We start from the raw sequence: 21,798 nt of genomic DNA, 5'->3' as shown, positions 1-21,798 counted from the left end.
GTGAGCTACTTTAAGATAACCAGAGATTTTCTGCCTCAGTAACACATTACAGGAGTATTGCCATTTCTTCATGCAGAAATCACGCTGTGGACTGATTTTCTCTTTAGGTGGCATACAGGAAGTGGTTAGGTTACCATCCGGACCCTCTTAAGACACACGCAGTAGAGGAATGGGTCGAATGCCACTTCAGCTGCAGCTGGTCATTGAAAAGCGATGTTCCGCAGCTGAAACGACCATTCTCCTGCCCTTTCAATGAATCATAAAAGTAAGACTTCTGGGCATGAATGCAGCAATGACTGGATGTTATGATTTATAGATGTCAAGTGTCGGGCACACTGTAGGTTAAATAGTTTGCCTTTCAACAGCGTGAGAACTGGAAATGAATAGGAATAATAAAGGGAGAGGAGTGTAAATGGTTTTGAAATGAGACGCCAAGTGAGCCCTCCTCAGCATTCTGTTCATGTCAGGTGTCACATACTGTAGTAGGATGTGAGATATATTTTTAGCACTACAGACATTTAGTCAGCTGCGTGGTGTGCAGTCAGGACAATGAGAAATTAATGACTAGGATGGTATGTGATGACCTGCAGAGTTTCTCATGAGCTCTTGTCTTGTTAATGAGTTACAGTGTTCGTAACTTGTTGGATGAGTGTGGTATGATCTCAGTTGTAACTGTTTACTTAACTCCTAAACCGAGCCAGAGAAAGAAATCCCGGAGTGTAAAGAGCCTGAACATGTTGATGTTAGGTGTGTTCCAGTGTGTGTGAGAGTGCATGTATGAGTGAGAGTGCATGGCAGATTTCAATCATTAGTATTTTGGGCGTTCCCCTCGGTCACTACAACAGCTGGTGGTCCCTCATGGTACATTCTTCTGTGTGTGTTTGTGCTGTAATTGGGTGTGGGAGTGGAGATTGAGCAGAGAACACTTGCTGGGGCACTACTTGTGGCCTCAGGCATCCCTGGGAAGATAAGGAAACTGAACAGCATTGTTCAAAGCCATTTTTTCTTCTCCTCTGCGTACCACACTGTAACTTCAAGCCAATTCTTTTATCATTTTTATAAGCATAGTCAAAATGCTTCACAAATGGTTGACCCTGGTTCAGATATGCTCCCTATCTGCTGGGTAGATTGGATCCCAGGCTTCAATAAGCCCTTGAGGGAGTTTGGCTGACAATCAGATTGGCAGCCTAATAAATACTTCTTTTCATTAGCAGCAAGCTTCTATCCACTGTACTTAAATGGAAATCCCACTCATTCTTTCATCCCATTGACCATACACACAGAGGTACAGGATGAGTAGAGTTCTGTCAAAAGTACATCTTTCACAGATGTACCGTGATACTATAAGGGTAGTTCCTGATGGTTTAAAGTTACGTATGTGTACTAATTCAGTCTGAACTAATAATGCAGTCACAAAAGTCAGTTAAGGTAGCACATTGATGGGGGTTCCCAGATGCCCACAAGACTCCACAGTGGTGCCTCCAGTAAACACTGTTGGCAGTATTCATAGATGGGAAGCTGGTGAGGGATCCTTGAGTGACTCATTCCAGTTGGTCTGTCTGCCTGGTCCCTTTTTGAGTTAACTTACCTGTAGCAGCAACAAGGAAGATGTCCATTCTCATTATTACATAAGGTGTTTCCTCATTAAGCTACACATTGGTCACTTGGGGTACGTAGTTGTATTTTTTAAGCCACAAGTGACAGGGGTACAAAAATTGATTTATTGGGTTCAGTCGTAGGGTACAAATGTGTTCTACTTTTTTCACACATCCATTAACATGTAAAATTTAAGATCTGTCATTGTCCACATCACTTGCAAGCATTTATATAGGTTACCCTCACATTCATGGACAGGAAACAGTATTTCATGTCGAACCTGGACATTTCACCTCTCACCCTAAAGGCGGTGTTCAGAACGACATCAGCTCTGTATGAAAAAACACAGCCTTCCATTCATTTGAATGGAGGTAGTTTGTTGACACAGTGGGGGTGCCACCGCAGATAGCTTGGCAAAAAACACAGAGGTTGTCCGGCAAAAAAGTTGAACCAGGCTCAACTTTTGCTGCAACACAACCTGATGGCCAATCACATACATGCAAGCACACATTCCTGATGGTTTATTTTGTAACATGAACGCCGTATACGGCTGTTTACCTCATGGTCATTGTGATGAAAGATAAAAGTGTTGACTCTCTGATAACTTTCCAGAGTTGTAAAATCCCGTCTTGGCTCCCGCTGAGCCTTAATGAACATATTAATCTGTGACTCCAACTGGACTTCCTGGCCCCACCACCCCAGCCCCTTGCACCGTTTTAACGTAGGACTGTTTTAGATCTGAACGCCGCCAAAGACTTCCTCAGTTCTTCTTCAGAACTTCTTCAGTTTTTCTTCAGAATTGAAGAAGCTTATTGGATGAGAGGCGAAATGTCTTTAAAAATCTGTAAGTCCAGTTGTTCTTGACTCAACCCTTCAGGATATACAGCACCATGACCCAGATGACTAAGAATCTTTACAGCCATGTTACATGTTCAAGAGTAGGTACAACGGTAAGTTTACTTTGCTATAGTAGCTTTTCTTTGCTACTGTGAAAGCAAAGTTTGCAACACCTCTTTCCATCATGAGGGAAAGAAGTGTTTACCTTGTCATTGGCACTGATGTCTCCACACAAAGCTTTACCACTTTTGCTTGCAGCAGTGTTTATCTTTGTTAGCAGAAAATTTTAGTGGCTTGCTTTCCTCTTTCTTCCTCCACTTTGATAAGATATTTTATCAATTTCCACATTTCTCTGAATTGTCACTCTTTTATATTTTCAGGAGCATAGCTTCAAGTTGAGTCATTTAGGGCCCCAGGCAATTGCCTACCATAGTCTAATGGCTCGCCCTGCCCTTGGAGACAGTTGCTACCCTGTTATGCGAGCCTGCTTCTCTTGAGGACAGGTGAATTGCAAAAATAACAGTTGGTGATAGAAGTGTTTAGACTCAAATGTGAATATTTTGATTTAAAAAATTAACAGCATCCAAAATTACATAGAATTTTTATCATTTAATTTCATGAGCAAGATTAGTCCTTGTTTGGATGTTAAAAGTATCTAATAGAACAATATGGTCAAGATTAACCCTCACTAATGTAATCTAATCTGCTTATATTAGATCAGAGGAAGGCATGCCGTATTAAACCCAGAGGGTGTGGTTTTTATTGTACTGAAGCAGCCCTCAGCCTTAGGACAGTTGTGTATGTGTGCCATGCCACAGCCCTTGGCTTCAGCCTCAGCCACAGCCCCTGTCCCCTTACCCAGCTCCCTGGAGAGCCTCAACCCAGCCAGCAACCCAACCTCTAGACAAAACCTTAAAACCCCAGCTGCCCTATTCTATATCACCGCCTCAGGCTCCAACCCTCCCCATCCACTATAGAATTAGGATAAGTAGACGTTCCTTTTGTGTAATATGGGTAATTCATTACTACATCTGAGATAACTGGAATAAAATCTTGATCTTGTTCATGTGGAAGCTGCAATGTTTCATATGTGATGTTTCCCAAGGACTGAGAAAGTGTATGTTCCATGCAGATTCTAGTGAAATGATGACAGGGTCTGTCTGTGGTAAACTTTTTCACTTTTGAAAGGAACTTGGCTGATAGTATTCAGTGACCAGCCAGAATAGTAATTTGAAGTGGAATTCCCATTCTATTAGTTTCACTTCTGTATTTATTTGAGCCCTTGAGCTGTGCAGACTGCTGGACAGTTACATATGTGGGCCCAGTTGCCTGTAGCCGGAAATATAAACCCTCTTAGCCCTAATCTGTTGCCCCAAACACCCACTCACAGGCCTCTGCGCAGTTGCTTTGCACTCAGTAGAGCTATGCTAGCGATCTGACTGACTCACAGGTGGAGCATTCCCTTTCTTGAAGAAATGCCTGTGCATTTGTCTGGCTCGGTGGTACTGGCAACTGTCAGCTCTTAATCTTAGCACCACCTGAAAGTGACACCCCCACTAATCCCATCAACATTTAAATTGTTTAATTTTTAGTTTTCAATGACAAATAACAATATATGGAAGCTTGAATTAATTATATTTGCTAACAAGAACTGAGAATCACCAGTAGTCAATGAATGATCAATATCATTTGCACAAGAGTCAAGATAACATTCTGGGAATTGATTGATCAAACAAACCCAGCTCGACTGCTTTACTTAGCTGTCAATCGAGCTAATGGATTCGGGATTACATGTTTGTACACACAGAAAGCAGGTCTCGAGGCTATTGTTAAGTCAGCTTTGCTACTCTCATTGTCTGCAGGGCCTCGCTGTTATGTTGGGGTTCATCTGATCCTCAGGTTTATTAGCAGTGAAGGGATTTTCAGAGTGTCAATCTAGATCCCAATAGATAGTGGATGGGTCAAATCCCCTTAGGCTACTTAGGAGAAGGGGGTGAAATGAGAGCAATCTTTTCCTGCCGGGACACATTTGTCTAGGACTCTTGATTATCTATGAACAATGCTGTTGGCATTTACTTTGTGTTAAACAGACAAGAACATTATTGGAACATTGTTGGAGGGGTGACAATGGTTAATGGAGCCATGACAATTAAAAGTTAAATTTAGTTTTAATTCCTATTTTTAACATTTAACATTGTGAAAGTACATGATCAACTTGGTTCTTGGGCTGCATATTTGCTGATGAAGGAATCACAAAAATATCAACTCTAGCTCTGTTACTTCCACTGTAGGACATTAATTTTATAAAGTCTGGTGATAAAATGAAATGAATCCATTCTGCGTCTTGACAATTTCTGTAATGTTTCTCTTTTCATGCAGATGTGTTTAAGAGGATTCTCGTAGTGTTTACACTGGAGAATTAGCTCACTGAGTACTTAAGATTTTTATGTTGTGATCTTAGTGAAAGTAAAATCCTCCTAAGTCTCCCACTGATTAATGAAAAGCTGAGGGAAAGTAATAAGATTGAAGATTAAACCATAATACCTCCAATGCATGTCTGCCAACCACCCAGTGTGAAGTCCACTCACTGTCCAGGGTAGATAAAGCTGGCTGGGGGAGACAAAACTTTGTATTCCATATATTCTATAAAACACTTACAGCAAGGAACTTTTGCCCGTGGTCTTAAGTGAAAACAACATTCAAGATGTCCAATGTTTAAATAAAAACTTAAAATATATAAAATATTCAAAGCTCAATTGTTAAATTAAATTGCAATGTGAAGCATGATACCTTTTTCCTTTAAACATGGTAAGCCTGTGTCCACATCATCAAAACTTCATAACCTACAAACATGAACACATGTCTTGTCCTGCAGCTCAGTTTGTTGAACAAGCCACCAAACAAATATTAACCGGGGAAAAGTGCACCGCTAATGTCAGTTAGCAGCTACTTAGCTAATTAGCTGCTCTGCTGCAGCAAATTAAACAGTGTGTAAACATAGCTGCAGATGTCACTACGGACCCGTTAAATGCTGGTTTGGTTGTTGCTCTTCAAAATTTCTATTAGCGACGCGCTGTCTTTCTATGACTTGTACTTACAGCAGTTTGTTCACTTTATTTTAAATGAGCTATTAAATTTTGCAATTAATCTGCAGTTCACATGCGTGCCGAACTGTGGGGGGCGATCTGTACGGATCACGGATCAACTATGATCCGTTGCACCCCTATTAGTCACTATAGCTCTCAGAGCTTTGTTCTATTTTTTCTGTACTGTGCCATTTACCCCATTTACCCTTAGCATTTTGTTCATCATTTCATTCAATAAAAGGTTTTACTGAAGAGGGTAAAAAGCTCTTAGTGTTAACGAGCTTGCTAATTGCTTAACTGTCAGTTAGCAAGATTGTTATCTCGTTAATGGGATAATAAGTTCAAACAGTTTATTCAAAAGATGTATTTGTACTATCAACTCCTGTCACACAACTGTCTGTAAACCATGTCTCTGTTGGAGCAGTTTACACTCAGTGAAGATTAAATAAAACTGGGTGGTGACACACAGCTAATAAGCTACAATAGATTCTTACATTTTAGACTCTCTGGCTCATCAAGGTCAGCACTGTCAAGAGGCTTGCTATTGGTCAATGGCACAAATTCGCGCATCAAATTTCACCATCAAAGTTCGAGTTTACCTGGGTGTGAAACATTTGTGCGTTTTTACTTCGCCCCCTCAAGGGAATCTATGAATCATGACGATTCTGTTGAAGTGAATTGATTTTGATGCAAATTTTGCACTTTCATTTTTGGTGTGACCAGGCCTTTACCATAGTTTTAAGTGAGATTGCGAACTGTTACAGATTTGTCACTACATGATGTTCTGACAGATATTGACCTCAGTGATTATTGACTTCTTGTTAAGACATGTCTGTTGACTATTGATACTTCACCATATGGGTTTAAAATTTCATATGATCATTGCAAATACCCTGCAATGACTGAAACTATAAAGCCACTCTTCAGTTGATTCTTCCAGTCTTCTTTCAAAATCGATTGGAAATAATTGGCCCTATTACTGTTTTTTTCATGAGTAGAAACACCTGTACTATATATACATATGATTGCCAATATTTATTTCATAATCAGCAATGATCTTGAAAACATTTTGATAAGTTGCATTACAAACGTTGGCACTCCACTTACTGTTAAATGGTAGCTCAGTAGGAAATGCTGATCTCATTCTATGTGAGATTTATCCGGAAGGTTGGTATTGAACCTGAAAAGTGGCTTTAAATTACCCTGTTCTCTGGCTCACAGGAACTGACAGATAGATGCTTTTCTGCCAAACTATTTCAAGCCTTTGTGAGTGGCTGCTCACTCAGTGTTTTATTAGATGGGGAGAGGAGAGAGGAGTGGAGCGGGATACTGTTCTCTGCTCAACAGTATAATTTAGTAAAGGACCTTGGCCCATGGGCAGAGAGAGGCAGAGAAAACTATGATTTTATGCCTGTTTGCTCCAAACGCAGCAGCTGCAGCAGAAAGAGCAGGAAATCATTTAGATGGTTTGTTTGACCGGTTGGACCACGGCAGTCAAAAAGTCTGCCTCATTTCTGTGATCCAGTTGGCGGTCAGCCACAATAAAAACATGCCTGCTTATTAACATAAAGCCTAGATTATTGACATAAGAAACCTAGAACCTCCATGGAAATTGTTTTTATACTGGATTTGTGTATGTTCAAGTCTACTGTCAGTTATGAGCTGCATAAATCATATCTTAACAAGCCATTTAGAACAAGACTTGTGCAAGTGATTTGTGAAGAGATTTATGTGTCTAATGCTCAACCACCGATTTATTCTCGAAACTGCATTGAAATATGACTCACTCCACAAGTAGCAAAAGTCAATTATTTTGCATTGGAAACAATAGTTATCTTTACCCATGTTTGCTTGTTCTAAAATATGTAATGACTTTAAATGATCTCGACTGGCAAGTAAGGTCATTGGCACAGCTTAGCTGGTTTCATGCAGTTGACAGTGCTGCAACAATAACAGTTATTTTCATTTTTGTTGATTAATTTGATTATTTTTCTATGAAATGTCAAACAATTGTCAAGTGTAATGTGTGCAATGTGACACCTTTAATTGCTTTTACCCAACCAAAAGTCCAAAACATATTCAATTATAATGATGTAAAACAGAAAAAAACAACAAATCCTGGAGAAGATGGAACCAGAAAATGTGTGGCAGTTCTCTGCATTAGAGTCATTTTGTACTACGAGACAGCAGAAAAATTATTTCCTGTTTAAAGAAATTAAGATATTAATACTCTACTCAGTCTATTCAGTGTTTAGATGAACGTTTCTGGATGTAACAGAAGGAGTGCCTTGGCAGTCTGGGGGACTAACCAAACAGTACAGTGTGTCTTAGTGTAGAAGGGGAGTATAGATTTTCACAGTGGTAACAGCACAGCTGACCACACAGTGAGAGAACAGGAGGAAATGGCCCAAACACAGAAACCAGATCTTTATAGAGACCTGAATGTGTGACAGCCTAATTTTCTCTCTTTTTTTTCTCTGCGACCAAATATCTCAAGTGTGTCACACTCTGTGCTCTTCAGCACTATTGAGGAAAATGTTCACAGTAGAGTTAGTGGTTGGACTACACTGTAAACAAATGTCGAGTCTTTCAGTCAATGGCTTCATATGTTTTTGCCATTAGGGAGAAATATATTTACTTTATTTCATTACAGCTTCGTGTTTTAATAAAAGCAGAATAATACAGATGACTACACTAGTATGAAGGAAATTAAACTAATTTCGGAAACTTTTAACTAAACGCTATTGTCAAATTGTTTTCACTTCTTTAAGAAAACAAGCATCAGTTTCAATAGTAATCAAAATCCATAATAATACCTAGCCACTTCATGAATTTTATCCTAGACAGCTTGTGCTTTTCTTTGTGCTGCAAAGACAGTTTCAGCAGACACAAAATGTGGCAAAAGTGCACAAAATTGTTGTAAATAGCTCATTTCAACCTGATGAATACCACTTGTTCTCGAGTAAGTGCACATTTTTTGTGAGATTTTATTGTTGAGCCAACTTGACAGTGAGCCAACATGCAATACCAGGACCCAGAAACCAAAGCAGAATTAGTATTTACATCTGTGTTTCTGCTATTGTGACATGTCAAAATGTGAAAAAGCCTGTGGTTTTATGTTTACTGAAGCAACAACAGCAGTTTGTTCAGTGTAAATAGGCGATAGAATAATTGTAGAAGGTTTCTATAGTAGTCTACAGTGACTTTCTTCATACTGTGTGTTTGGCTTGTGCCTAAATTTAGAGCAGGACTCCAAAGTAATGTCTGTGTAGGCTATGACAAGACGGTGCTAAGAGCCATGCTAGCAGCTCTGTGAGGCTCTCAGGTAGCCTACAGTGGTGCTTTGAGCTAAATGCTAACGCCAGCATGCTAAAATGCTCACAGTTACAATGCTAACATGCTAATGTTTAGCAGATATAATGTGTACCATGTTCACCATCATAAACCATGTCCACACTAAGCTGGCTATATTTGTAAACACATCTTTTTCTCCCACGAAAACGGAGCTTTTTGCAGAGATGAGCTGAAACTCTTGCTGTGGACACATGTCATTTCTGCTTGAAGATAGTGTTTTAGAATTTAGTTGGCATAATGTAGACATAGTTTTAGTTTAATTTAGCATGCTAACATTAGTGTTAAAGGAAAAAATCTGAAGATTTATTCTCTTGGCATCATGAATGTCTGTCCAAACCATTGAATAGCTGTTGCAATATTTCAGTCTGGAGTAAATTGATGGACCGACATTAACATCCTCAGAGCCACACTGCTAGCATGGCTAAAACATCGTATCAATAAACCACCTTCAGAACCTTTCCAAGTTCATTGCCACACACTTGATTTACTGAACTTGACTACATGGTGCCTTTGGTCATAGACAGATGGTAGCTGCTCACTGTGCGTCTGTCTCCAGGTGGGGTCCTCCCCTCTCTGTTGTTCTGGGATTACACAAATGATACCTCCCACCAGGATCATCCCACAAGTTATGCACCATGCTTATTATTGTAATATCATGCTTTCACATGAAAGTGGATGATGGCAATATGAGAAACAGACCAGAAGTTGTTGTTATTGCATGTGTGTGTGTGTGTGTGTGTGTGTGTGTGTGTGTGTGTTCTTCAGGCCGTTAGTGATCTCCATTAGTTGAACAGTAGTTGGATCAAGTCTGTTTGTCCAGCTGCTGAATCACCCCCTACCAAGCTTGCACACACACACACAGACACACACACTTTTGCACTGGCTACAGTCATTCCCAATCTTAAAGAAACTTTAACCCTTGCCTAACCTAATCCTAGCCAAAATCAGGTTTTAGGATTGAGGATCACTGTACGAAAATGTCCATATTTTGAATGTCTAACTGGTTTTCACAAAGCGGATTATCCTATACCCCATCCACCCACACACCCACACACACACCGTGGCCTTCTGGCTTTGTGTCCCAACTAAATGGATCTTCCTCTCCCCCTCATCTTACAACGGCATGTCTAGATAGGCCATGTCCGTCTGCCTCTCTCTCCTCCCTCTGTCCCTCCCTCCTGTCATTCTTTGCGTCTTTTCTTTTTCCAGGGTGCACAGTTTGACCCCAGTTGCCCTTGACACATACATTTCTATAGCCTCAGCCAATCAATAGAGACTCCTGTGGCCCAGTGTCAGATGTTGGGTCCACTAATTGAAACGAACAACAACCCACGGTGAGTGAGAATGAGCATTTTTGCGTGTGTGTGTGTGTTGGGATGATGAATGAGAAGGATGGAGGATCTGCCACATTCACATGGTGATTACCCCGTCATCAGCTATTGTTGAGACCCCAGTGTTTTGCAAAATTAGCAAGAAAAATTGTATCGCAAGTATGGCAAATTGAAGTTGGGTTAAAAAAATAGTAATAGCATCTCACTTGAAGGATAAAGCTGGAATGTTTCTGTATTTTAATCCCATTATAATACTCAAACCAATAGCATGTTAGTCCATGTCTCAATGCTCTCTGACGTCCCTACCCTGTCTGTGGGACTAAACCCATTCATTCTTACCGATGATGTAAATCTTTAATAATGGGACACAAATAGAGATGTCCTAAGTGGATCTGAAGGATGGCTATTACGACTGATCCGGCCATATTTTAAAGGCTAAATAAAGTCTGATTCTTTCTTTACTGTATTCAACTTTGTTTTATCCACCTCAGCCAGCAGCTTACAGCATATGCGAGTGAAAATTTGAGTGTGCAAATGTGCAAAGTATTAAACTTTTATTCAGTTTAAGCTTAAATATATTCCTTTTGAACCAGGACCATCAGTGTATGGATCAAGAATCTTGTGAATAATGTGTGCAAAACCTAAAAGATTTATATATACGTTATTTCAATGTCTCAGATACACAATTAATCAACAATTAGGTAAATATAAGTATTGGTCAAAAAAGCTTGATTGGGACATCCCTAGTCTCAAATATATAATTTTATTAAAATCAAAAACAACAACAATAGTTTCTTTGGGGCACTGTTGTGTTTAGCAAATGTTGCTCAAACGGGGTACTATTTTCAGCTGTGGATTAATATACGCTAGTGAGTATTTACAGCATCCGGACAGTGTTGTGGGATTAAGTAAAAATAAACTACAGTGCCCATGCTCATCGTAATGAAGAAACATGCCACCCAGTGGCTTGTTGATGTGCTTTTAATAGTTTTTGGACAACAAATGAGCTCTAGATCACCAGCCTTAGCCGTTACAGATGCTTCACAAACAGCAAATGTAGTTGAAGCTCTATCTGAAATCTCAGAGTTAACAGAAATTATGCCTCAACATTGGTTGTTGTGTGACCAGCAGCTAAAAAAAACAACCCTTAAGTATTCAAATTGTAAAACTAACATAAGCAGGTTAACACTTAAATTTTAAGGAGCTATAATCAGCAAATACTTGGTATTTTCATTTGATTAAAATCATTGATATTTGGTCATGTGATTGTCAGTTAATTAGATTTCTTGTACGTTTTGTGCACATAATGCATGTAATTGAAGAGTTTTTTGTGGTCGTGGGGGAGCCTTTTTTATTGATTGTACATTTTTCTGTATTTAAGTTTTTATTTGCCTTATATTGTCTCTTAATGTCTATGCTTACATGTCTATGGACTGACTTGAAAATGAGATGGCTCATCTCAAAGGGTTTATCCTTAGATTTAGAAACTTAATAAGCATCAAACTGTAATGGGTTTTATTTCAGTTGTTTGACCAATCTGTTTTAGCACAAGTATAGACCAAATTGGAGGAACAAAAGCATTTAAAAAAGGTGTGGCATTTTAAAGTAACTATAAAATGTACCTCGAATAACTATAAAGCAATACCAAGTCTGAAGAGGAACTGAAACTCACATGAGCACATTATTTATAGCATCATGTAGTTGGTTCAGACAGTTAAAACACATGATATTCTTTATTATTCATAAATACATGAGACACATGAATAAATCAACTCTTTCACTGAAAGGACTTTAACACATGTTGGTTGAGCAGTGACGCATCAGCCAGCTGCACTTGTAAGCGAGTCTATTGTCAAAAGAGGATGCAAGTGGGTTATAAAGACGAAGATTTTAGCTTTTCTCTGTGTGACCAAGCAGGTGACAACAGCACAGTGAAACTGTTGCTCTGCCAAATGTGGAAATAAAGTGTACGACAGGCTTTAAAGTGTGGAGTATAAATTATTTAACCAGACAGTAATGTCTGTTAGGGTGCTTTCAGTATCAAGATGCTTTAATTCTGAAGTTGAATGGAAATATTGTTGCTGGGCCTGGTTGTGTTGAGCAGAAAGAAAAAAAGAGCCTGCTTTCAAAGATACTGTAATTAATCCCAAGCATCAGTCAGACTATTCTCATTAATAATGCATTTCTAAGCAGCAGTCCTGACATAGGGAGTAGATTCAAGCCTTTATTCAAAGATTCAGCAACAATGCCAGGCAACCCTCGGAGCCAATCTGCTTTACTCGAAAGCCAGCAACCAAGAAAAGCATGTTTCACTGTTCAGCCATTTCTCAGGTTTTCAAACAATAAGAAAAACAGGTTGCATGGAATATGTTTAGAGGTTAATCCATGCTGGTCCAAAATCTGTATTTATAATAACACAACAACATGCTACAATCAAATGAAGGTCAAAGGCGTTTTTTTTTCCACCTTGAAATGGAAGGTTAAATTATTCTGAAATTTCTATGCCACTGAAAATGGTACCATCATCCTTTTAACATGGATGAACAGTCAGCCATAACAGCAGAAAGGATAAAGCAGACAATAGTCTACATTTTGGTTATTGTCATCAAATGCCAACAATGTGTTAGTCCATCTCCCAATACTCTCTGACTTCCCCAGTCTGCCTACCAATATATTGTTTTATGTTTTAAAAAACAGCAAATGTTATTTAAACAGAAGTGAATAGGGCCTTTGTTGGGGACTATTTTCAACGCTGGATTTGGATTGCTAGTGAGTAATTACATCATTTACAGTCAAAATAATCTACAGTGCCCATGTTAATCATAATTAAGAACATTTCTCCTGGTGTAACAGTGTGGCAATGGAGCTCTACAGCACAGAGGAATAAGATATACCAGGCTTTGGAGACACAGACAATACATGTTAGTGGATCAAACCATTGTTGGCTTTGGTCTTTTCATGGGATTTACCACCAGAGTTCTACTTTCAGGCTATAGCAAGACGTACAGTAGAAGTTTGCAGTAAGGGCATTTTAATTCAATGTTGGGAGAAAAGCAAGAAATGTAACTTTTCATTTCACTTTTCACTTCCAATTTTCATATTTTTGTACGGTAATTGAGTTAAATTGATTTTTTCCGTGGTATTCAATAAGCTGTGTGTCAAGTGCCTATATCTATAGTTTCTACAAATAAATTGTAGGTAAACTGGTGCTATAACCAACAAGCATAATGGTAAAAGCTACAAAAATAAGGGATCCATGCTGTAAAAAACAAATTTCCTGTAAAAATGGCCCCATATAGTATGTCACAGAGAGGGCACTAGTGTGTGTGTGTGTACGTGTATATGTGTGTGTGTGTGTACCTAAGCATTATGTTCCTGTCCATGTGGATCGGTTTTGAGATTCTGTTTGTCTTTCGCTGGTCTGAGCACAGCCACAACCATGTGTGCAGGCAGCAGGGTCTCTGTAGGGCTGCAGCGGTTTGGCTTTGATCGGGATGTTTGCTTCCACAGTGGCTTCTCTTAGCTTTAGATACACTGAACTGAATCTGGCTCTTTTTTTTTGCAGACTGTTGTTCTTTTTGGTTCTCTTTGGTTGATTTTGATGTTTCTTCTGCTCATTCCTATCCTTTCTCTTGTTAGAATTTGCTTCTTCTCTCTCTTTCTTTCATTCTCATTATCTCTCTCGCTCTCTCTCTCTCTCTCTCTCTCTCTCTCTCACACACACACACACACACACACACTCCTTTGTATTTCTTGCCCCTTCAGTCACTGTTTTTTTTTTACCCACCTCTCCCTTGGTTAAACCCTCTAGTTTGATCAATCATTGATGATCCCAGGTGTCCTGAGACCTCAGGGGAAATTCTGATTGGCTACCCAGTCCTTATGTCGACTGCCCCACACCCACTCCACCCCACCCCACCACACACACACACACACATACACATACATGCTCACACCTCCCGCATCCCCTCCACAGCACCTCCTTGCTTTTCAAGATCAGAGTTAAACCGTATTCCTTACTCTCTCCCTCCTTTGCTCTTTCTTATCTCGCTCTCTCCTGTCTCCCCGCTGGATGTGGGAGAGCCGGCTTCAATTAAAGAAGCAGTGGGGTTCCCTAAGCCATTAGCCATATTAGTGTTGGGTCCATGCCCGTGCCCCTTCTCGAACAAAGACCTCTTAATGCTTCCTGGAGCAGTTTGGTTGGCATTTGTCAAGATTTACTGATTTGTAGTCACACACCCTCTTGGAGGTGCAGTTGGTGGTGGCAGTATGGCCACTTATAATGTAGCACATTGACTTCTTCATATTTAATTATGCTTTAACACATGCTAAAGAACTACAGAGTAGTGGTTCAATTCTCTAAAGGGACTTCCAAGTAGGTTTTACCACAGCGGATGTTCTTGCAGCTAATTCCCTCAACGTGGCAATGACAATGTTGACAATGTTGGTCAGATTGATTGGAAAAGTGTGGACGTGTGAATGAAAAGAGTGTTGTCCATGTGATTAATGACATCTAGAATCCTGTGTCTGCCCTCCTGACGGGGCTTATCCTATGCTGAACCTTTGGCAATAATTCCTTTGTCCCAAGATCACAATCACACACCTCAGAACTTCAACACAGCCAGGCTCCACTCATCAATCATCTTTGATTTTCTGCCAGAGATTCAGATAGCGGGGTAAAGTCTGTATGGAAATTGTGTGTGTGTGTGTGTGTGTGTGTGTGTGTGTGTGTGTGTGTGTGTGTGTGTGTGAGTGTGTTCATTGCGCGTAGGTCCGACTCTCTTGTGCATGTTCCTGACCAAGATGGAGAGAGCACAGTCTATTAAGCATTTGACAATTGAAGACCTCCCACTCTAAAAGACCTGCTCAGATTGTCCTCTCTCTCCCAACCCCAGGAAGCTGAGAGGGGGGACAAAGGCGTGTCTCCGGGGGCGTCCATTTTCTTTCTAATGAAGCTGTCCGTCACACGGCTTGTTGACAGAAGGCCAGGATATCACTCCCACCTGCCTACACTCCAAAAACACCAGCTGAAGTCATTTTGAGTATAAAAAACGATAGGAAATAAGATTTGATTGAAATGTTATAACTGGAGCTTTTTGTTGGCAAGCAGTCGTCATTTAGCCTCTGTAATACACTCACTGTTTCACTGGTCACTCACCAGTGTGTTGGTGAATCTTCCACAACAATGTAACTAAATCCTGCTACAAGCTCCACACTGATGGAAAGAAAGACACCACCATGATGTATCCACTCCAAATAATTGTCACTGAAATTGCTGCACTTCCATTGTTTTCCCCCTAAACACAAAATCACCACTATTTTCCAGTAATGTATCTCAAAATTGGTGGTTACCAGATCATGGTAGTCAATGTTTTAATGAAATGGCTCAACAAAACCCTGAAATCATGTGGTATGCAGATGATCAAAAATTGGAATGGTTGTAAAAATTACCATATTTTTCTAACATAACCTTTAATCCTACAAAATCACCTACTTGTCTATGCTCCTTGGCTTTGGGTGTAATGACAGGTTACTACTGGAAGCTTGTTAGCCAGGCATGCAAACATTTGCAGCTTATTTTAGAACAGACCATATATGTAGTTATGTAAAGTTATATCTTTATACACAAACATGTTGTTTAATACATTCCTTTCACTTTTGCTCTTCTGGTTTTGGTAATGGAAAGGTCAGCTGCCGAGCCTATTTACAGTTCCTAATCTGTGATCTGATGATTACTGTTCAGGGTCAGTTCTGATGTTTTTAGGTTTGCAAACTTTGTCCCAAAATCTTGAAAAAAAAGGTAAAATTGACTATGTAATGACTGTAGTCTTTACTTGGATTTCTCTATTAAGTCATAATTACAGTACATGTTCTTTGTTAGTAATTTATGAATTTTGTTGTTGATTTAATGGTCTGGAAATCAGACTGTGTGTTGTATGTTAAGTGAATTGGTATCCTTAATGTTTGGATTTGAAATCTGAAAATGGATTTGCTGCATAGTGATTATTTTCATTAGGAGATGTATCCTTCTAAATCATAGAATTACCATAGTTCTTTGTTCATTTTCATTGGAGATCCGTGAAGATTGTCAGTGTTAGATAATATGAAGTGTTTTCTAATTGAGGTGTTCCACCCCAGTTGTAAGCAAATATGCCCTATGACACATTTCCAAATAAACGCAGCTCAATCAATTATAGATTTCTTTGTACTTAAAAAGCTTTTTCTGGTTTTGAGATTTATTGGTGTTGGAAATTGGTCATGAAAGCATGATGATTTTAAAGCCATTTCTTCTTATATAAGGACCACACTGGGACCAGGATGTATCCACCAGTAGCCACCCAATGAGCAAAAACCCTTTAGGACTGTAAAGTGCCATCCGGAATGAGAGGTGAATTAGGAACGCCTGTCACTGCTCCCTTTTTAGGGATTCAGTGGGATTATGTCTGCATGGGTGCTCTGGCTGCAGATGAAACACGTCTGGGATGAAAGTAGGCAGTCTTTGCATGCATACACACCGAGGTGACTAGCCATGCCAGTTAGGTATTAAGGCCAAGCGTTGTGTTGTATTGTTTTTTTCCTTGTGGTTTAACAGTCTACCGGTGTCAGGTAGCCCCTAACGACCAAGGAGTAAAAACAAATGCTGACAAAGACAAAAGGTGCTTTTATAAATGTCTTGCTACCACAGAGAGAAAGAAATCAACTTAAAAAAATTTTGATTTCAAATTGATTGATTTCAGAGTGACCATAAATAATAGATCCTCATAGAAACATTCATTTATTTCAGGTCTGACACATACACTCCCATGCTAATATTTGACTTCTCTCCAGACAGACAGCAGTGTGTTAGTGGAACTGACCACAACAGCTCTTTCATCAGGCTGCCAACGGGGTTTCAAGCTAAAGTCCATAAACAGCTAAAGTCTATAAACTGTATCTACAAGCTCTAGTTGTTAATGCTTCAATAAACCAAATGACTGCCCGTTTTGCAGTCATTAAAACAAACTGAAATTCTAATTAAATCACATTGATAACCGTTGTCTATTTGTTACTCCATGACGTGATTTGTATCACGGTGTAATGTATGAAGTGCTGTGAGATTACAGGACTACACACTGCTGGGAGTTTTAACAATTTGGTCCTTTGCCATCATCACAATGGACCAATGACAGAGAGTTGGCTTGTTAGACCCCCCTCCTTTCTTTAATGCGGGATGAACACTGAAAACTAACAGTGGGAAAGCTGGTTAGCAAACTAGGATATCTTGCATGCTAGCTTTTACTTTACTTGTGGATTGCAAACTGTCTTAGTCTGTCCTAAAACAACAGTCAGGCGCTCAAATCAACCAAATCAATCATTCCTCCTGTTCATACTGACCATTAGAGGATCGCTTCATAATGCACTTACAATGTGAGGTGATGGGGGCCAAAATGCAGTCCTCCTTCTGTGCAAAAATGTATTTAGAGGTTTATCTGACGCTAATATGACATTTCAGCTGTTCAAATGAGTCAAATCAAGTAGATATCTTTCAAGGTTACAGTCTTTTTAGTGCCAAAGGCCCTCTTTTTGTTAATATACTTCTACCACAGCTCAACAGAGAAACACTGTCCAAGGAAACACAAAGAGGGAATTTGATGCTAAAAAGACTGTGAATGTGGCAGATATCCACTTGATATGACTAACTCAGACTGCTGAAGCTTCATATAAGCTTCAAATAATCTTATAAATGCATTTTAGCACAAATGACTGTGTGGAAACACTATGGATTTTGGCCCCCATCACTTATATTGAAAGCACATTTGAAGGGTATCTTTTAGTAGCCAGTATGAACAGGAGGACTGATTACAGCAAGGAAAACATCTGTCACTGTTCATATAGGCACCTGACTGTTGTTTTAAGACAGATTTGAAAAATTGTGAACCTGTCCTTTAAGGGAGACATGTTTTGCTAACAGTACATAATTTACACCGTGTGAACTTGTTGAAAAAGGGGGAAAAACATCTATTACTGTTCATAGGATAGGCTGTACAGGGCACCATGGAAGTTGACAGCATGTCTCCTAGCAGTGGCGTCTGTCAAATGTCAATCAACAGCTGCCATGGGGAACACCCACAAAGAGGCTTGAAGCTTAGAAGCCTCCACAAATACAGTATCTCTAAAACAGTTCTATCCTCTTGGAAAAATGGAAAAATGTGCACAAAAGCTGCAGTACCATTACAGTTTAGATTCCCTTAGACAAAAGGTGAGGAGGATTAAAATGTCTGTTTGACTTTAAATAGATACATGGTCTAGTCTAATCTTCTGTGTATATATCCTTAGTTAAGGCACGATGTAATGATATAATGCTGCAGCATTTATCACAAGCCGTTGTGCAGGGACAACAGCCGCAAAGAATCCCATCCCTGACTAAACATTTAGAAAATGCTTGGCATCCAGATAGACGCCTGAGATACCAGGCACGGTGGACAGAGAGCGAGAGACAGGGGCGAGGATTTGAGACAGAAGGGGACGCAGGGCTGGCTCCAGTTAGCATGTTATGAGTCAAAGGTTTGCCAGGGGTCATGTGCTGCAAACTCGTCCATGAATAAAACAAATCATGTTCTCAGATTCCTATTCCAAACTTAAACATCCAGCAGCAAGTTCCTGTGGGAATAGATGGGGGTTTCTTTAGGCTTGTTCTGGGCTTTTGAGAAGTCATACTGCATGTTTTCATAACCATAAAACTTATTAAAGTGGAGGCTGAGCAGAAAGCAGACCAGATTTTCTACTCTCAGTCCAGGCATATTAGCAATAATACTCTGGTTCAGTATCAGTGGCCTTGTGGCTGGATATGGCACTTCTTTTTCATTGTAGAGTCTGTAATTCAATAAAAGAGCAGAAAATCAGGCTTGATGTTTCCCAGAGCTCTCTGCATCATAAAATACGCTGAATTTATTCCATAAAAAGGGGGAAAAAAGCTAAGAAGCATCTCTTCCCTTAGAGAGGGATAGAGGAGAGCACAAGTGTTGTTAGACCACAGACAGTGTGACAAGCTGATTAAAATGCCCACAGACTGGGAGAGCTAGACCTCCACTCTCTATTCACTCAACCCAGGCACGTCGTCACGACAACGAGGGACGACAAAGGGCTTTCTCAGGCTATTGAGTGCTGTGAAAGAAGAGGCGGCTATGTGTGTATGTGTGTGTGTGTGTGTGTGCATGTGACTTGGAGAGATGTGGCTGTACAAGCCGTAGGTGGTAATGTATGCAGACCATCCACAAACAAATGAATACGCATGCACGTCCCACTGCCACCTCCTTAGCATTCTGCCACACAATGACCATACCAGCGCGTCCCGATGACGTGATGCTTCATCTGAGCATATGGCCAGTCTGTATTCAAACTGCAAACTGGCCACTGAGAGGCTATTTAAGCTTGCTTTGTCTCTTTGTAGACAGAATGCCAATGCCTTTGTCTGTTAATTTTTCTCTGTTTACTATAGTTATATCTTTGGAATTGAACTGAGGTATTACCCTGAAACAGGGTACAATTTCTGTCTTTAGAGTGGAATGAACTTTTCTATATTCTTTTATATTTTGATTAACATAAGTTAAATACACATAATTGTTTGCTTAAGTTATATAGATTTCTGTATTAGTTTTTCATCTGAGCTCTTCTCACTGGTTTGAACCGGACAGGGCTCAGTTTGTAAAAGATATCATGTACTTCAATGCATTAACCAGGATTTAGCAACATTTGAATCAAATGTAATGACAGTTTTAGAGTTGTTACCATATGTTGTCAATCAAATCTGATCAAACCTCAAACCTAATCAAAACGGCAAATTAGCAAAGTTCATGAGTGTTAAACACTTAATAAATAATAACCAAGGATGTCTTCCCCTGAGCTTTGACTTTGATTTTTTGCACATTTAGTCATGAATATTTAATATTATAGAGGATTAAAAGTTTCCAGGGACTCTGAATGGAATATAAATGCATTTGAGGGCTATAGGAAAGCATGTAGTCTAAGGTCTACAGCCATACTGAACGGCATGTGAGTATATTGATAATTTATCACATATCCAAAACCACAGGTTTAATATCAAAGCATCATAGCCAATAAATAAGCTTGTGGCAAACACAGTCTGACCATTTATTAACACACAAAGAAAACTGCTTAATGGGTCTGTGTGTACTTAAACCTATGCTGAGTGTGAACAGGTGCACCAGCAGGCTAGGATGGAAACACGTCCCCTCTCTGGCTTCACCTGCCCATGCCACAAAGCTTTTACATACATGTGTTTTATTACTATTGTAGAATAATGATAATTCTGTTCAACTGAAGGCACTGCAATGGAGGGGTAAAAAGAGCTGTACTGCAACTTGACTCCAAACAAACAAACAAAAAACCCCAGTGTGGTTGCCATTTGTTTGAGGATTGTCTGTTTATTTCCAAATGGTTTGGTACATCCCCATCACATCTGCTTTTTATTTAAGGATATTCTGCATCCCTGCATTCGGTTTCTTCGGTTTATGCATCCATATTAATCTAAATAAGACTTACAGTGAAGCAGTATGGCCTGTAGCCCAGCAAGCAAACATTTAAACAAGTTTAACTTTTTTTTTAATATGATTTCATTATGTTTTTGCTTTGTCATCCATTCCTCCCTTTTTCTCACATCGTCATCCTCAGTGTGACCGACTGGCTGACTCTCCTATGGGAGGCCAGAGAACTGAGGTCTGTAATTGTGGCAGGATTTGTTGGCGGCTGTCCGCGCTGTTGTGGTCGGCCTCTGTCAGCAGAGGCCCTTTGTAAGGATCCACCACTGGCCACTTAACACACTCTTATACACATGCACACACACACATACACACACACACACACACACAAATACACACACACATAGATAAAGAAAACGCACAAACTTTACCCGCTCACCAAAGCATTTCTCACTATTATTATCTTAATTTAACTATATGGTCCTATTTTAGTTTTTCTTCTCAGTGTACCATTTGAGGTAGTTTAGGCTGTGAGAACCATGTATTCCCATCAAACTATATTCAAACATGCACTTTAAGATTTATAACAGACATGCTTATTAAGTGGCCATATTTTCCTGCACTCCAGGGCGCATTGAGTCCCACAGCCGTTTGCCTGTCCCTGGTTAAAAAGTTAAATTGGCTTTCAGCTGCTGTTGTCAATCATTCTCATTCTCTCTCTCTCTCTCTCTCTCTCTCTCTCTCTGTCTCATTAAGCTTGTCTACGCCCTGCTTCCTCCTGACTGGTCTTTGATACTTGTGCCTGTTGAATGTTCAACTGAAGAATTACAGCCCCATCAGTTCCAGTCTGTCATATTTCCATGACAGCACTAGTCTCCCATTTCTTTCACCTATTCCAGGTCAGAAGGTCAAAAACTGTGTTGTCATGTGTTCAGAGAAGCCAGTTGCACTCAACTATGAATTTCTCTCTCTGCTGCCATCATAGTTACAAGTTAAGAATTAAAATATAAAAAATCTGAATGTACACTTGACAGGAGTGGTCAGGAGAGAACCATGCTTAGACATCTGCTGCAGAGAGCAACACCTTGGATCCATCATTTGTTTATCGCAATTTGT

General features: G+C 39.7%; 1 protein-coding gene across 3 annotated transcripts in view; it reads left to right on the top strand.

Moving 5' to 3' along the window:
• The window catches only part of LOC122982705 (plexin-B1-like), a 65,330-nt gene that overhangs the window by 1,811 nt on the left and 41,721 nt on the right, over positions 1–21,798 (top strand). Inside the window, exon 1 of one of the 3 annotated variants that reach the window (XM_044352204.1) lies at positions 10,099–10,207. The exons of 1 other annotated variant lie outside the window; for it this stretch is intronic. The gene's annotated coding sequence lies outside the window, so the exon portion shown is untranslated. Of the gene's footprint in view, positions 1–10,098; positions 10,208–21,453; positions 21,582–21,798 lie in introns of those variants that run through there. One more of the 3 variants, XM_044352203.1, reaches the window with a different exon arrangement.

Source organism: Thunnus albacares, chromosome 5, assembly GCF_914725855.1.
Source record: "Thunnus albacares chromosome 5, fThuAlb1.1, whole genome shotgun sequence".
NCBI lineage: Eukaryota > Metazoa > Chordata > Actinopteri > Scombriformes > Scombridae > Thunnus > Thunnus albacares.
The sequence above is the reverse complement of the archived record's forward strand: the minus strand, read 5'-3'. Positions and strand labels throughout refer to the sequence as shown.